Raw genomic sequence first — 18,163 nt, forward strand, 5'->3', positions numbered from 1 at the left:
CTTGCGTGTGCGGCAAGGGTCCCAGCGCCTCAGACTGGAGAATACATGAATGACCCAGCCCTCAGACTTGCGTGTGCGGCAAGGGTCACAGCGCCTCAGACTGGAGAATACATGAATGACCCAGCCCTCAGACTTGCGTGTGCGGCAAGGGTCACAGCGCCTCAGACTGGAGAATACATAAATGACCCAGCCCTCAGACTTGCGTGAGCGGCAAGGGTCACAGCGCCTCAGACTGGAGAACACATAAATGACCCAGCCCTCAGACTTGCGTGTGTGGCAAGGGTCACAGCGCCTCAGACGGGAGAATACATGAATGACCCAGCCCTCAGACTTGCGTGTGCGGCAAGGGTCAAAGCGCGAAAGACGGGAGAATACATGAATGACCCAAGCACTCAGACTTACGTGTGCGGCAAGGGTCACAGCGCCTCAGACTGGAGAATACATAAATGACCCAGCCCTCAGACTTGCGTTTGCGGCAAGGGTCCCAGCGCCTCAGACTGGAGAATACATGAATGACCCAGCCCTCAGACTTGCGTGTGCGGCAAGGGTCCCAGCGCCTCAGACTGGAGAATACATGAATGACCCAGCCCTCAGACTTGCGTGTGCGGCAAGGGTCCCAGCGCCTCAGACTGGAGAACACATGAATGACCCAGCCCTCAGACTTGCGTGTGCGGCAAGGGCCCCAGTGCCTCAGACTGGAGAATACATGAATGACCCAGCCCTCAGACTTGCGTGTGCGGCAAGGGTCCCAGCGCCTCAGACTGGAGAATACATGAATGACCCAGCCCTCAGACTTGCGTGTGCGGCAAGGGTCACAGCGCCTCAGACTGGAGAATACATGAATGACCCAGCCCTCAGACTTGCATGTGCGGCAAAGGTCACAGCGCCTCAGACTGGAGAATACATAAATGACCCAGCCCTCAGACTTGCGTGAGTGGCAAGGGTCACAGCGCCTCAGACTGGAGAACACATAAATGACCCAGCCCTCAGACTTGCGTGTGTGGCAAGGGTCACAGCGCCTCAGACGGGAGAATACATGAATGACCCAGCCCTCAGACTTGCGTGTGCGGCAAGGGTCAAAGCGCGAAAGACGGGAGAATACATGAATGACCCAGCCCTCAGACTTGCGTTTGCGGCAAGGGTCCCAGCGCCTCAGACTGGAGAATACATGAATGACCCAGCCCTCAGACTTGCGTGTGCGGCAAGGGTCCCAGCGCCTCAGACTGGAGAACACATGAATGACCCAGCCCTCAGACTTGCGTGTGCGGCAAGGGTCCCAGCGCCTGAGACTGGAGAACACATGAATGACCCAGCCCTCAGACTTGCGTGTGCGGCAAGGGCCCCAGCGCCTCAGACTGGAGAATACATGAATGACCCAGCCCTCAGACTTGCGTGTGCGGCAAGGGTCCCAGCGCCTCAGACTGGAGTATACATGAATGACCCAGCCCTCAGACTTGCGTGTGCGGCAAGGGTCCAAGCGCTTCAGACAGGAGAATACATAAATGACCCAGCCCTCAGACTTGCGTGTACGGCAAGGGTCACAGCACCTCAGACTGGAGAATACATGAATGACCCAAGCCCTCAGACTTGCGTGTGCGGCAAAGGTCACAGCGCCTCAGACTGGAGAACACATGAATGACCCAGCCCTCAGACTTGCGTGTGCGGCAAAGGTCACAGCGCCTCAGACTGGAGAATACATGACTGACCCAGCCCTCAGACTTGCGTGTGCGGCAAGGGTCACAGCGCCTCAGACTGGAGAATACATGAATGACCCAGCCCTCAGACTTGCGTGTGCGGCAAGGGTCACAGCGCCTCAGACGGGAGAATACGTGAATGACCCAGCCCTCAGACTTGCGTGTGCGGCAAGGGTCACAGTGCCTCAGACGGGAGAATACGTGAATGACCCAGCCCTCAGACTTGCGTGTGCGGCAAGGGTCACAGCGCCTCGGACGGGAGAATTCGTGAATGACCCAGCCCTCAGACTTGCGTGTGCAGCAAGGGTCACAGTGCCTCGGACTGGAGAATACATGAATGACCCAGCCCTCAGACTTGCGTGTGCGGCAAGGATCACAGCGCCTCGGACTGGAGAACACATGAATGACCCAGCCCTCAGACTTGCGTGTGCGGCAAGAGTCTCAGCGCCTTGGACTGGAGAACACATGAATGACCCAGCCCTCAGACTTGCGTGTGCGGCAAGGGTCACTGCGCCTCAGACTGGAGAACACATGAATGACCCAGCCCTCAGACTTGCGTGTGCGGCAAGGGTCACAGCGCCTCGGACAGGAGAATACATGAATGACCCAGCCCTCACACTTGCGTGTGCGGCAAGGGTCACAGCGCCTCAGACTGGAGAATACATGAATGACCCTGCCCTCAGACTTGCGTGTGCGGCAAGGGTCACAGCGCCTCAGACTGGAGAATACATGAATGACCCAGCCCTCAGACTTGCGTGTGCGGCAACGGTCACAGCGCCTCAGACTGGAGAACACATGAATGACCCAAGCCCTCAGACTTGCGTGTGCGGCAAGGGTCATAGCGCCTCGGACTGGAGAATACATGAATGAAACAAGCCCTCAGACTTGCGTGTGCGGCAAGGGTCACAGCGCCTCGGACTGGAGAATACATGAATGACCCAAGCCCTCAGACTTGCGTGTGCGGCAGGGTCACAGCGCCTCGGACTGGAGAATACATGAATGACCCAAGCCCTCAGACTTGCGTGTGCGGCAAGGGTCACAGCGCCTCGGACTGGAGAATACATGAATGACCCAAGCCCTCAGACTTGCGAGTGCGGCATGGGTCACAGCGCCTCGGACTGGAGAATACATGAATGACCCAAGCCCTCAGATTTGCGTGTGCGGCAAGTGTCCCAGCGCCTCAGACTGGAGAATACATGAATGACCCAGCCCTCAGACTTGCCTGTGCGGCAAGGGTCCCAGCGCCTCAGACTGGAGAATACATGAGTGACCCAGCCCTCAAATTTGCGTGTGCGGCAAGGGTCACAGCGCCTCAGACTGGAGAAGTCATGAATGACCCAGCCCTCAGACTTGCGTGTGCGGCAAGGGTCCTAGCGCCTCAGACTGGAGAATACATGAATGAGCCAGCCCTCAGAATTGCGTGTGCGGCAAGGGTCCCAGCGCCTCAGACTGGAGAATACATGAATGACCCAGCCCTCAGACTTGCGTGTGCGGCAAGGGTCCCAGCGCCTCCGACTGGAGAATGCATGAATGACCCAGCCCTCAGACTTGGGTGTGCGGCAAGGGTCACAGCGCCTCAGACTGGAGAATACATGAATGACCCAGCCCTCAGACTTGCGTGTGCGGCAAGGGTCACAGCGCCTCAGACTGGAGAATACATGAATGACCCAGCCCTCAGACTTGCGTGTGCGGCAAGGGTCACAGCGCCTCGGACTGGAGAACACATGAATGACCCAGCACTCAGACTTGCGTGTGCGGCAAGGGTCTCAGCGCCTCGGACTGGAGAACACATGAATGACCCAGCCCTCAGACTTGCGTGTGCGGCAAGGGTAACAGCGCCTCGGACTGGAGAACACATGAATGACCCAAGCCCTCAGACTTGCGTGTGCGGAAAGGGTCACAGCGCCTCGGACTGGAGAACACATGAATGACCCAAGCCCTCAGACTTGCCTGTGCGGCAAGGGTCACAGCGCCTCGGACTGGAGAATACATGAATGACACAAGCCGTCTGACTTGCGTGTGCGGCAAGGGTCACAGCGCCTCGGACTGGAGAATACATGAATGACCCAAGCCCTCAGACTTGCGTGTGCGGCAAGGGTCCCAGCGCCTCAGACTGGAGAACACAGGAATGACCCAGCCCTCAGACTTGCGTGTGCGGCAAGGGTCCCAGCGCCTCAGACTGGAGAATACATGAATGACCCAGGCCCTCAGACTTGCGAGTGCGGCAAGGGTCACAGCGCCTCAGACTGGAGAACACATGAATGATCCAGCCCTCAGACTTGCGTGTGCGGCAAGGGTCCCAGCGCCTCGGACTGGAGAATACATGAATGACCCAAGCCCTCAGACTTGCATGTGCGGCAAGGGTCCCAGCGCCTCAGACTGGAGAATACATGAATGACCCAGCCCTCAGACTTGCCTGTGCGGCAAGGGTCACAGCGCCTCAGACTGGAGAATATATGAATGACCCAGCCCTCAGACTTGCGTGTGCGGCAAGGGTCACAGCGCCTCAGACTGGAGAATACATGAATGACCCAGCCCTCAGACTTGCTTGTGCGGCAAGGGTCACAGCGCCTCAGACTGGAGAACACATTAATGACCCAAGCCCTCAGATATTTGGGGTTGAGGTTGGTAATTGTCCAATAGGCAGGAATCCGTTACATCAATCAGCCCTTATATTTATAGCTATGTCACAGGTCCGCCTATGTATAACATCTCAGTGGCTTTCTTCGGAAGCTCCAACCTTCATGCAGTGGCAGTGGCGAACAAGATTGTTAGCCATTCATAGGCTTGAATTTTCTGCTTTCTCGGGTAAAGGGGGGAGAAGGCAACAACTGGCAACCAGGATTTGGGCGCCGGTGATTGAATGGGTTGGTTAATGGAATTCCGATATTTTTTCCGTACTACGGTCTTCTTTATCTCTTTTTGTTGTTTTGTTCATTTTCTTGTGTAGCGCTTTCCTTATTCTCAATTTCTAGGAATGCTTTGCTGTACCTAAGGCATATATTCTAAAATAATGTTGTTCTTTAATCTGTATTAATAACCAACTCTTCTGTGTAAGAGTGAATCTGTAATGCCAAATGTTTTGTCTCAATAAAAAAAAAAAAAAAAAAGAAAAAGAATGACCCAGCCCTCAGACTTGCGTGTGCGGCAAGGGTCACAGTGCCTTAGACTGGAGAACACATGAATGACCCAGCCCTCAGACTTGCGTGTGCTGCAAGGGTCTCAGCGCCTCAGACTGGAGAACACATGAATGACCCAGCCCTCAGACTTGCGTGTGCGGCAAGGGTCACTGCACCTCAGACTGGAGAACACATGAATGACCCAGCCCTCAGACTTGCATGTGCGGCAAGGGTCACAGCGCCTCGGACTGGAGAATACATGAATGACCCAAGCCCTCAGACTTGCGTGTGGGGCAAGGGTCACAGCGCCTCGACTGGAGAATACATGAATGACCCAAGCCCTCAGACTTGCGTGTGCGGCAAGGGTCACAGCGCCTCAGACTGGAGAATACATGAATGAACCAAGCCCTCAGACTTGCGTGTGCGGCAAGGGTCACAGTGCCTCAGACTGGAGAATACATGAATGACCCAGCCCTCAGACTTGCGTGTGCGGCAAGGGTCACAGCACCTCAGACTGGAGAATACATGAATGATCCAGCCCTCAGACTTGCGTGTGCGGCAAGGGTCACAGCGCCTCAGACTGGAGAACACATGAATGACCCAGCCCCCAGACTTGCGTGTGCGGCAAGGGTCACAGCGCCTCAGACTGGAGAACACATAAATGACCCAGCCCTCAGACTTTTTTTTTAAATTTTTTTTTTATTTTATTTGGAAACCTCATATATGTCATTACAGTTCAACACAGGCATGGGCCTACAACCCCTCGGGCCGGGCGCTAGATAATTCCAAAACCTCTAGAAGCAAAAATAACGTCAGCACTGCGTCTCCGAGTCGGAGTCATGGCAAATCAGAGGAGCAGGATTTATACGTAGGCTAGTCCACAAAATAACAGGATTTAAGAGGATTCCATTTTATAATATGGAAAAAAGGATCCTATGACATACAATCAAGCAAAGTCTTATTCGAAGCACGTCGCGCAACAGGATATTCGTAGTCAGTACAAGCGTGATTAGCAAGCTGCCAGAAAAGCGTATAGATCAGAATATGCGGCATACAATAACTGCGCGCTAACTCGGTGTCCTACCGGTAAGGTCAACAAATAATATAAAAACACATGAATGCACATTGCAAGATTCTATCCCAAAAAGAACAGGACTTGACCCCCCATCTTAGCGAAAGTATATAAGAGACATAAAGAGAAAATATAAGAAAAACAAAGAAAAAGAAAAAGAAAAGAGGCCATAGAAACAAAGAAAAACGAAAACAAACCCCACTCCCAACCCCCCACCCTGCATACCAGCAGAAGGCTACGGCCCACCCCCCCTATAGGCATGCCTGTCGCCCCAACAACTGAAACCCTATTTACGAGAAGAAGGGAGGAGGGCCCCAACACCCGCCCCCTGCCCCACCCCCCCTCCACCCCATCGCATCCGAGAAAAGAATGTAAGCTCCCTGAAAGGAGGCTGCCATCATCATGTGTCCATTCCACCCCCTACACAGTCACAATAACGAGCCAGGTCCCACATCATCACCGGAATCACCCATACAGTAGGACAATCAGGCAAAACTTATCCTTGACCAGTTCGAGCAAGAGTAAGCAAACTTTCCAACCCAACAGTTCCACAGGCCGGTGAGCCTGGCGACCAAACTTGCAGCTTAAGAGGCACCCAATTGCTCAGCGGGGGCAGCGAAACAGCGAGAAGATCGCTTCGGCAATAATCACTTTCAAGTAGCGTGTGGGCCCGGCGTTGCTGTTTGGTGGCGAATACATAAGTCTGAAGGTTAAGATGAGTGTCAATCGTCCCGACATGCCTCTCCCCCCTCCCCCCCCGGCCGCTGGGGCAACGCCCGAAAAAGTCTGTTTGCTATTATTCCCCCCTACCGCCACATGGCCGCAGCGATCCTCAATCCACGACCATTCCCGTCCCCACACTGTCCACATACAGCGTTACATAAAACATTAGTGTCACCGATACACTGCTGTACACGCAAACACTAGTCCGATTGTTGTTGATGTGTTTCCCCTCCTACTTTCGTTATTTCCCTATTATTTATTTATTTATTTATTTTTCGTCTTTATTTTCTTGATTGGCAGTTGGCATTGTTTCTGGTGCGCTCATGATGATGTTGATTTCTCCCGTTCCATTTAACTTTTCTTCAATGTTTATTCAATATTGCCATGATCACGCGTCTATAGCCCTGTATCCCATATGGTAATGTGGGATGTGATTCCGGTCTCTGACATCGTCCGTGCCACCCAGGGAACACAGCCTGGAACAACTGCTGTTGACTATCATGAACACTTTGGCCCTTCTGCAGTGACATACGCTGCAGGCACTGCAACCTAAGATTTCTCCTGAGACTGAGAATTGCAGATTAATGCATCTTCCCTGGCTACTGTTTATTTTCACCTATATGCGACCGAAATGTCGAAAATGTTACCGACTGGGTAATGATTGTCGTTTATATGACATTGTATGATCTACTGGCTTGTTTTACGTTTTGATTTGTGAAATTAAATAAAATCTGGGACCGTTGGTCTCAAAAAAAAAAAAAAAAATGAGTGTCAATCGTGCAAATCCGACCGAGAAGCTCACTGTTCCCAAAATCCAGTACCCTGCGTCCCAGGGAGTCCTCGGTGACCAATGACTGAGCATAGACGGGCACCCAACCCATCGTACACCCGGCTGCGCCTCCAGGCACCACTTCGGGAATAATAGACGCCAAGGAGACATGGAGGGCCATCAATCCACGGCTCAGGGAGGAGTAAAAATCATCGACGGCCAAAAGAACGTCTCTTAATGTGTACTCCCTTCCTCCGCTCTCGGCGGTTGCAATGCTCCTCACCTCAGAGGACTCCCCAGGCAAGAGAATAGACATCATATCAGGCATCCGGGGCCCCATTGATACCTGGTAGTCTATGTTGGGGTCGGTGCGAAGCCATTTAGAACCCTCAGTAGTGCAGCGTTACCGATCTCCCACACACCGTGGCTGGGAGAAATCCTGACACTGGCCACGGCCGGCGGACGACCACACTGAGGGCCGGGTCGCCCCGGGCAGCCCACCAAAGAAGACCGATGTGTCGTTCGGTCCCGGGTCCTCCAGTGCTGTGAAATTCAGCCAAATGCGTGCTGTGGGGCACGGGGCACTTGCAGCGTACTCCGCTCGTGTCCGCCTGCGAAATCGCGCAAGCTGTGACTTCCGTCGGGGTCCACCGGCCCTCTCTACCCGGCCGCGGCCGCTGTTGTTCAACTCCACTCCGGCCTCCTCTCAACTCGAGGTCCCGGATTACCGCTGGACCAGGCCACAAACTTCGCGACAACGTTTCTCGGTCATCCGAGGTGATCACAAACTCAGGATTACACGGTCGGGCACCGCTTCACCTTAGCTGTGCGGGGGTATGGTTCAGACGCAGGATTAGTGTCAGGATGCTAGGGAGGGAGAGGGCGACCGGCGGAGCCGGGCTCCTAAGCAGCCATTTTGGACAACGTCTTGGCTCCTCCCTCCAGCCCTCAGACTTGCGTGTGCGGCAAGGGTCTTAGCGCCTCAGACTGGAGAACACATGAATGACCCAGCCCTCAGACTTGCGTGTGCTGCAAGGGTCTCAGCGCCTCAGACTGGAGAACACATGAATGACCCAGCCCTCAGACTTGCGTGTGCGGCAAGGGTCTCAGCGCCTCAGACTGGAGAACACATGAATGACCCAGCTCTCAGACTTGCTTGTGCGGCAAGGGTCCCAGCGCCGCAGACTGGAGAATACATGAATGACCCAGCCCTCAGACTTGCGTGTGCGGCAAGGGTCCCAGCGCCTCAGACTGGAGAATACATGAATGAGCCAGCCCTCAGAATTGCATGTGCAGCAAGGGTCCCAGCGCCTCAGACTGGAGAATACATGAATGACCCAGCCCTCAGACTTGCGTGTGCGGCAAGGGTCCCAGCGCCTCAGACTGGAGAATACATGAATGACCCAGCCCTCAGACTTGCGTGTGCGGCAAGGGTCACAGCGCCTCAGACTGGAGAATACATGAATGACCCAGCCCTCAGACTTGCGTGTGCGGCAAGGGTCACAGCGCCTCAGACTGGAGAACACATGAATGACCCAGCCCTCAGACTTGCGTGTGCGGCAAGGGTCACAGCGCCTCGGACTGGAGAACACATGAATGACCCAGCCCTCAGACTTGCGTGTGCGGCAAGGGTCTCAGCGCCTCGGACTGGAGAACACATGAATGACCCAAGCCCTCAGACTTGCGTGTGCGGCAAGGGTCACAGCGCCTCGGACTGGAGAACACATGAATGACCCAAGCCCTCAGAATTGCGTGTGCGGCAAGGGTCACAGCGCCTCGGACTGGAGAATACATGAATGACCCAAGCCCTCAGACTTGCGTGTGCGGCAAGGGTCACAGCGCCTCGTACTGGAGAATACATGAATGACCCAAGCCCTTAGACTTGCGTGTGCGGCAAGAGTCCCAGCGCCTCAGACTGGAGAACACATGAATGACCCAGCCCTCAGACTTGTGTGTGCGGCAAGGGTCCCAGCGCCTCGGACTGGAGAATACATGAATGACCCAAGCCCTCAGACTTGCGAGTGCGGCAAGGGTCACAGCGCCTCAGACTGGAGAACACATGAATGACCCAGCCCTCAGACTTGCGTGTGCGGCAAGGGTCCCAGCGCCTCGGACTGGAGAATACATGAATGACCCAAGCCCTCAGACTTGCATGTGCGGCAAGGGTCCCAGCGCCTCGGACTGGAGAATACATGAACGACCCAGCCCTCAGACTTGCGTGTGCGGCAAGGGTCACAGCGCCTCGGACTGGAGAATACATGAATGACCCAAGCCCTCAGATATTTGGGGTTGAGGTTGGTAATAGTCCAATAGGCAGGAATCCGTTACATCAATCAGCCCTTATATTTATAGCTATGTCGCAGGTCCGCCTATGTATAACATCTCAGTGGCTTTCTTCGGAAGCTCCAACCTTCATGCAGTGGCGAGCAAGATTGTTAGCCATTCATAGGCTTGAATTTTCTGCTTTCTCGTGTAAAGGGGGGAGAAGGCGACAACTGGCAACCAGGATTTGGGTGCCAGTGATTGAATGGGTCGGTTAATGGAATTCCGATATTTATTCCGTACTACTGTCTTCTTTATCTCTTTTTGTTGTTTTGTTCACTTTCTTGTGTACCGCTTTCCTTATTCTCAATTTCTAGGAATGCTTTGCTGTACCGAAGGCTTATATTCTAAAATAATGTTGTTCTTTAATCTGTATTAATAACCAACTCTGCTGTGTAAGAGTGAATCTGTAATGCCAAATGTTTTGTCTCAATAAAAAAACAAAAAAAAAAACAAGAATGACCCAGCCCTCAGACTTGCGTGTGCGGCAAGGGTCACAGCGCCTCAGATTGGAGAACACATCAATGACTCAGCCCTCAGACTTGCGTGTGCGGCAAGGGTCACAGCGCCTCAGACTGGAGATAACATGAATGACCCAGCCCTCAGACTTGCGTGTGCGGCAAGGGTCACAGCGCCTCGGACTGTAGAATACATAAATGACCCAGCCCTCAGACTTGCGTGAGCGGCAAGGGTCACAGCGCCTCAGACTGGAGAACACATGAATTACCCAGCCCTCAGACTTGCGTGTGCGGCAAGGGTCACAGCGCCTCGGACTGGAGAACACATGAATGACCCAGCCCTCAGACTTGCGTGTGCGGCAAGGGTCTCATCACCTCGGACTGGAGAACACATGAATGATCCTGCCCTCAGACTTGCGTGTGCGGCAAGGGTCACAGCGCCTCGGACTGGAGAACACATGAATGACCTAAGCCCTCACACTTGCGTGTGCGGCAAGGGTCACAGCGCCTCGGACTGGAGAACACATGAATGACCCAAGCCCTCAGACTTGCGTGTGCGGCAAGGGTCACAGCGCCACGGACTGGAGAATACATGAATGACCCAAGACCTCAGACTTGCGTGTGCGGCAAGGGTCACAGCGCCTCGGACTGGAGAATACATGAATGACCCAAGCCCTCAGACTTGCGTGTGCGGCAAGGGTCCCAGCGCCTCGGACTGGAGAACACATGAATGACCCAGCCCTCAGACTTGTGTGTGCGGCAAGGGTCCCAGCGCCTCAGACTGGAAAATACATGAATGACCCAAGCCCTCAGACTTGCGAGTGCGGCAAGGGTCACAGCGCCTCAGACTGGAGAACACATGAATGACCCAGCCCTCAGACTTGCGTGTGCGGCAAGGGTCCCAGCGCCTGAGACTGGAGAATACATGAATGACCCAAGCCCTCAGACTTGCATGTGCGGAAAGGGTCCCAGCGCCTCAGACTGGAGAATACATGAATGACCCAGCCCTCAGACTTGCCTGTGCGGCAAGGGTCCCAGCGCCTCAGACTGGAGAATACATGAATGACCCAGACCTCAGACTTGCGTGTGCGGCAAGGGTCCCAGCGACTCAGACTGGAGAATACATGAATGAGCCAGCCCTCAGGCTTGCGTGTGCGGCAAGGGTCACAGTGCCTCAGACTGGAGAATACATGAATGACCCAGCCTTCAGACTTGCGTGTGCGGCAAGGGTCACAGCGCCTCGGACTGGAGAATACATGAATGACCCAGCCCTCAGACTTGCGTGTGCGGCAAGGGTCCCAGCGCCTCAGACTGGAGAACACATGAATGACCCAGCCCTCAGACTTGCGTGTGCTGTAAAGGTCTCAGCGCCTCAGACTGGAGAACACATGAATGACCCAGCCCTCAGACTTGCGTGTCGGCAAGGGTCTCAGCGCCTCAGAGTGGAGAGCACATGAATGACCCAGCTCTCAGACTTGCGTGTGCGGCAAGGGTCCCAGCGCCTCAGACTGGAGAACACATGAATGACCCAGCCCTCAGACTTGCGTGTGTGGCAAGGGTCCCAGCGCCGCAGACTGGAGAATACATGAGTGACCCAGCCCTCAAACTTGCGTGTGCGGCAAGGGTCACAGCGCCTCAGACTGGAGAATACATGAATGACCCAGCCCTCAGACTTGCGTGTGCGGCAAGGGTCACAGCGCCTCGGACTGGAGAATACATGAATGACCCAAGCCCTTAGACTTGCGTGTGCGGCAAGGGTCCCAGCGCCTCAGACTGGAGAACACATGAATGACCCAGCCCTCAGACTTGTGTGTGCGGCAAGGGTCCCAGCGCCTCGGACTGGAGAATACATGAATGACCCAAGCCCTCAGACTTGCGAGTGCGGCAAGGGTCACAGCGCCTCAGACTGGAGAACACATGAATGACCCAGCCCTCAGACTTGCGTGTGCGGCAAGGGTCCCAGCGCCTCGGACTGGAGAATACATGAATAACCCAAGCCCTCAGACTTGCATGTGCGGCAAGGGTCCCAGCGCCTCAGACTGGAGAATACATGAATGACCCAAGCCCTCAGACTTGCGTGTGCGGCTAGGGTCACAGCGCCACGGACTGGAGAATACATGAATGACCCAAGACCTCAGACTTGCGTGTGCGGCAAGGGTCACAGCGCCTCGGACTGGAGAATACATGAATGACCCAAGCCCTCAGACTTGCGTGTGCGGCAAGGGTCCCAGCGCCTCAGACTGGAAAATACATGAATGACCCAAGCCCTCAGACTTGCGAGTGCGGCAAGGGTCCCAGCGCCTCAGACTGGAAAATACATGAATGACCCAAGCCCTCAGACTTGCGAGTGCGGCAAGGGTCACAGCGCCTCAGACTGGAGAACACATTAATGACCCAGCCCTCAGACTTGCGTGTGCGGCAAGGGTCCCAGCGCCTGAGACTGGAGAATACATGAATGACCCAAGCCCTCAGACTTGCATGTGCGGAAAGGGTCCCAGCGCCTCAGACTGGAGAATACATGAATGACCCAGCCCTCAGACTTGCCTGTGCGGCAAGGGTCCCAGCGCCTCAGACTGGAGAATACATGAATGACCCAGACCTCAGACTTGCCTGTGCGGCAAGGGTCCCAGCGACTCAGACTGGAGAATACATGAATGAGCCAGCCCTCAGGCTTGCGTGTGCGGCAAGGGTCACAGTGCCTCAGACTGGAGAATACATGAATGACCCAGCCTTTAGACTTGCGTGTGCGGCAAGGGTCACAGCGCCTCGGACTGGAGAATACATGAATGACCCAGCCCTCAGACTTGCGTGTGCGGCAAGGGTCCCAGCGCCTCAGACTGGAGAACACATGAATGACCCAGCCCTCAGACTTGCGTGTGCGGCAAGGGTCACAGCGCCTTAGACTGGAGAACACATGAATGACCCAGCCCTCAGACTTGCGTGTGCTGTAAAGGTCTCAGCGCCTCAGACTGGAGAACACATGAATGACCCAGCCCTCAGACTTGCGTGTCGGCAAGGGTCTCAGCGCCTCAGAGTGGAGAACACATGAATGACCCAGCTCTCAGACTTGCGTGTGCGGCAAGGGTCCCAGCGCCTCAGACTGGAGAACACATGAATGACCCAGCCCTCAGACTTGCGTGTGTGGCAAGGGTCCCAGCGCCGCAGACTGGAGAATACATGAGTGACCCAGCCCTCAAACTTGCGTGTGCGGCAAGGGTCACAGCGCCTCAGACTGGAGAATACATGAATGACCCAGCCCTCAGACTTGCGTGTGCGGCAAGGGTCACAGCGCCTGAGACTGGAGAATACATGAATGACCCAAGCCCTCAGACTTGCATGTGCGGAAAGGGTCCCAGCGCCTCAGACTGGAGAATACATGAATGACCCAGCCCTCAGACTTGCCTGTGCGGCAAGGGTCCCAGCGCCTCAGACTGGAGAATACATGAATGACCCAGACCTCAGACTTGCGTGTGCGGCAAGGGTCCCAGCGACTCAGACTGGAGAATACATGAATGACCCAGCCCTCAGACTTGCGTGTGCGGCAAGGGTCCCAGCGCCTGAGACTGGAGAATACATGAATGACCCAAGCCCTCAGACTTGCATGTGCGGAAAGGGTCCCAGCGCCTCAGACTGGAGAATACATGAATGACCCAGCCCTCAGACTTGCCTGTGCGGCAAGGGTCCCAGCGCCTCAGACTGGAGAATACATGAATGACCCAGACCTCAGACTTGCGTGTGCGGCAAGGGTCCCAGCGACTCAGACTGGAGAATACATGAATGAGCCAGCCCTCAGGCTTGCGTGTGCGGCAAGGGTCACAGTGCCTCAGACTGGAGAATACATGAATGACCCAGCCTTCAGACTTGCGTGTGCGGCAAGGGTCACAGCGCCTCGGACTGGAGAATACATGAATGACCCAGCCCTCAGACTTGCGTGTGCGGCAAGGGTCCCAGCGCCTCAGACTGGAGAACACATGAATGACCCAGCCCTCAGACTTGCGTGTGCGGCAAGGGTCACAGCGCCTTAGACTGGAGAACACATGAATGACCCAGCCCTCAGACTTGCGTGTGCTGTAAAGGTCTCAGCGCCTCAGACTGGAGAACACATGAATGACCCAGCCCTCAGACTTGCGTGTCGGCAAGGGTCTCAGCGCCTCAGAGTGGAGAACACATGAATGACCCAGCTCTCAGACTTGCGTGTGCGGCAAGGGTCCCAGCGCCTCAGACTGGAGAACACATGAATGACCCAGCCCTCAGACTTGCGTGTGTGGCAAGGGTCCCAGCGCCGCAGACTGGAGAATACATGAGTGACCCAGCCCTCAAACTTGTGTGTGCGGCAAGGGTCACAGCGCCTCAGACTGGAGAATACATGAATGACCCAGCCCTCAGACTTGCGTGTGCGGCAAGGGTCACAGCGCCTCGGACTGGAGAATACATGAATGACCCAAGCCCTCAGACTTGCGAGTGCGGCAAGGGTCACAGCGCCTCAGACTGGAGAACACATGAATGACCCAGCCCTTAGACTTGCGTGTGCGGCAAGGGTCCCAGCGCCTCGGACTGGAGAATACATGAATGACCCAAGCCCTCAGACTTGCATGTGCGGCAAGGGTCCCAGCGCCTCAGACTGGAGAATACATGAATGACCCAGCCCTCAGACTTGCGTGTGCGGCAAGGGTCACAGTGCCTCAGACTGGAGAATACATGAATGACCCAGCCCTCAGACTTGCGTGTGCGGCAAGGGTCAGAGCGCCTCGGACTGGAGAATACATGAACGGCCCAGCCCTCAGACTTGCGTGTGCGGCAAGGGTCACAGCGCCTCAGACTGGAGAATACATGAATGACCCAGCCCTCAGACTTGCGTGTGCGGCAAGGGTCACAGCGCCTCGGACTGGAGAATACATGAATGACCCAAGCCCTTAGACTTGCGTGTGCGGCAAGGGTCCCAGCGCCTCAGACTGGAGAACACATGAATGACCCAGCCCTCAGACTTGTGTGTGCGGCAAGGGTCCCAGCGCCTCGGACTGGAGAACACATGAATGACCCAGCCCTCAGACTTGCGTGTGCGGCAAGAGTCTCAGCGCCTTGGACTGGAGAACACATGAATGACCCAGCCCTCAGACTTGCGTGTGCGGCAAGGGTCACTGCGCCTCAGACTGGAGAACACATGAATGACCCAGCCCTCAGACTTGCGTGTGCGGCAAGGGTCACAGCGCCTCGGACTGGAGAATACATGAATGACCCAAGCCCTCAGACTTGCGTGTGCGGCAAGGGTCACAGCGCCTCAGACTGGAGAATACATGAATGACCCAAGCCCTCAGACTTGCGTGTGCGGCAGGGTCACAGCGCCTCGGACTGGAGAATACATGAATGACCCAAGCCCTCAGACTTGCGTGTGCGGCAAGGGTCACAGCGCCTCGGACTGGAGAATACATGAATGACCCAAGCCCTCAGACTTGCGAGTGCGGCATGGGTCACAGCGCCTCAGACTGGAGAATACATGAATGACCCAAGCCCTCAGATTTGCGTGTGCGGCAAGTGTCCCAGCGCCTCAGACTGGAGAATACATGAATGACCCAGCCCTCAGACTTGCCTGTGCGGCAAGGGTCCCAGCGCCTCAGACTGGAGAATACATGAGTGACCCAGCCCTCAAATTTGCGTGTGCGGCAAGGGTCACAGCGCCTCAGACTGGAGAAGTCATGAATGACCCAGCCCTCAGACTTGCGTGTGCGGCAAGGGTCCCAGCGCCTCAGACTGGAGAATACATGAATGAGCCAGCCCTCAGAATTGCGTGTGCGGCAAGGGTCCCAGCGCCTCAGACTGGAGAATACATGAATGACCCAGCCCTCAGACTTGCATGTGCGGCAAGGGTCCCAGCGCCTCCGACTGGAGAATGCATGAATGACCCAGCCCTCAGACTTGCGTGTGCGGCAAGGGTCACAGCGCCTCAGACTGGAGAATACATGAATGACCCAGCCCTCAGACTTGCGTGTGCGGCAAGGGTCACAGCGCCTCAGACTGGAGAATACATGAATGACCCAGCCCTCAGACTTGCGTGTGCGGCAAGGGTCACAGCGCCTCGGACTGGAGAACACATGAATGACCCAGCACTCAGACTTGCGTGTGCGGCAAGGGTCTCAGCGCCTCGGACTGGAGAACACATGAATGACCCAGCCCTCAGACTTGCGTGTGCGGCAAGGGTAACAGCGCCTCGGACTGGAGAACACATGAATGACCCAAGCCCTCAGACTTGCATGTGCGGAAAGGGTCACAGCGCCTCGGACTGGAGAACACATGAATGACCCAAGCCCTCAGACTTGCCTGTGCGGCAAGGGTCACAGCGCCTCGGACTGGAGAATACATGAATGACACAAGCCCTCTGACTTGCGTGTGCGGCAAGGGTCACAGCGCCTCGGACTGGAGAATACATGAATGACCCAAGCCCTCAGACTTGCGTGTGCGGCAAGGGTCCCAGCGCCTCAGACTGGAGAACACAGGAATGACCCAGCCCTCAGACTTGCGTGTGCGGCAAGGGTCCCAGCGCCTCAGACTGGAGAATACATGAATGACCCAGGCCCTCAGACTTGCGAGTGCGGCAAGGGTCACAGCGCCTCAGACTGGAGAACACATGAATGATCCAGCCCTCAGACTTGCGTGTGCGGCAAGGGTCCCAGCGCCTCGGACTGGAGAATACATGAATGACCCAAGCCCTCAGACTTGCATGTGCGGCAAGGGTCCCAGCGCCTCAGACTGGAGAATACATGAATGACCCAGCCCTCAGACTTGCCTGTGCGGCAAGGGTCACAGCGCCTCAGACTGGAGAATACATGAATGACCCAGCCCTCAGACTTGCGTGTGCGGCAAGGGTCACAGCGCCTCAGACTGGAGAATACATAAATGACCCAGCCCTCAGACTTGCTTGTGCGGCAAGGGTCACAGCGCCTCAGACTGGAGAACACATTAATGACCCAAGCCCTCAGACTTGCATGTGCGGCAAGGGTCCCAGCGCCTCAGACTGGAGAATACATGAATGACCCAGCCCTCAGACTTGCCTGTGCGGAAAGGGTCCCAGCGCCTCAGACTGGAGAATACATGAATGACCCAGCCCTCAGACTTGCGTGTGCGGCAAGGGTCACAGTGCCTCAGACTGGAGAATACATGAATGACCCAGCCCTCAGACTTGCGTGTGCGGCAAGGGTCACAGCGCCTCGGACTGGAGAATACATGAATGACCCAGCCCTCAGACTTGCGTGTGAGGCAAGGGTCACAGCGCCTCGGACTGGAGAATACATGAATGACCCAAGCCCTCAGATATTTGGGGTTGAGGTTGGTAATTGTCCAATAGGCAGGAATCCGTTACATCAATCAGCCCTTATATTTATAGCTATGTCACAGGTCCGCCTATGTATAACATCTCAGTGGCTTTCTTCGGAAGCTCCAACCTTCATGCAGTGGCAGTGGCGAACAAGATTGTTAGCCATTCATAGGCTTGAATTTTCTGCTTTCTCGGGTAAAGGGGGGAGAAGGCAACAACTGGCAACCAGGATTTGGGCGCCGGTGATTGAATGGGTTGGTTAATGGAATTCCGATATTTTTTCCGTACTACTGTCTTTATCTCTTTTTGTTGTTTTGTTCATTTTCTTGTGTACCGCTTTCCTTATTCTCAATTTCTAGGAATGCTTTGCTGTACCTAAGGCATATATTCTAAAATAATGTTGTTCTTTAATCTGTATTAATAACCAACTCTTCTGTGTAAGAGTGAATCTGTAATGCCAAATGTTTTGTCTCAATAAAAAAAAAAAGAATTAAAAAAAAAAGAATGACCCAGCCCTCAGACTTGCGTGTGCGGCAAGGGTCACAGTGCCTTAGACTGGAGAACACATGAATGACCCAGCCCTCAGACTTGCGTGTGCTGCAAGGGTCTCAGCGCCTCAGACTGGAGAACACATGAATGACCCAGCCCTCAGACTTGCGTGTGCGGCAAGGGTCACTGCACCTCAGACTGGAGAACA

The 18,163-nt window shown here is 55.1% G+C and overlaps 1 protein-coding gene across 11 annotated transcripts in view; it reads right to left on the bottom strand.

The window, feature by feature from the left end:
• The window catches only part of PRORP (protein only RNase P catalytic subunit), an 831,788-nt gene that overhangs the window by 618,397 nt on the left and 195,228 nt on the right, over nt 1–18,163 (bottom strand). The window lies entirely within an intron of this gene.

Source organism: Lissotriton helveticus, chromosome 9 (genome assembly GCF_964261635.1).
Source record: "Lissotriton helveticus chromosome 9, aLisHel1.1, whole genome shotgun sequence".
In the NCBI taxonomy this organism is placed as follows: domain Eukaryota; kingdom Metazoa; phylum Chordata; class Amphibia; order Caudata; family Salamandridae; genus Lissotriton; species Lissotriton helveticus.